The sequence below is a fragment of the Corvus brachyrhynchos genome, unplaced genomic scaffold (assembly GCF_000691975.1).
Source record: "Corvus brachyrhynchos isolate BGI_N302 unplaced genomic scaffold, ASM69197v1 scaffold442, whole genome shotgun sequence".
NCBI classification, from domain to species: domain Eukaryota; kingdom Metazoa; phylum Chordata; class Aves; order Passeriformes; family Corvidae; genus Corvus; species Corvus brachyrhynchos.
In genome coordinates this window covers 66,717-67,041 of record NW_008236443.1, presented here as the reverse complement: position 1 = coordinate 67,041, position 325 = coordinate 66,717, and positions in this window count along the sequence as shown.

Genomic DNA, 325 nt, shown 5'->3' with positions numbered 1-325 from the left:
AGGGGGAGGACAGGGACGGAGATGGACCAGGACAGGACAGGGACAAGAACGGTGACAGCGACCACCCCCCCCACCCCGTGTGTCCCCTCGTGTCCCCAAGCATCCATCCCTACAAGTGCTCCCCGTGTGACACGGCCGTGTCCCTGATGTCCCCCTGCTGTCCCCAGGTGTCCGTCCCTACAAGTGCTCGCTCTGTGACAAGGCCTTCACGCAGCGCTGCTCGCTGGAGTCGCACCTGCGCAAGATCCACGGCGTGGCGCAGCGCTACGGCTACAAGGAGCGCCGGGCCAAGCTCTACGTGTGCGAGGAGTGCGGCGGCACGGCC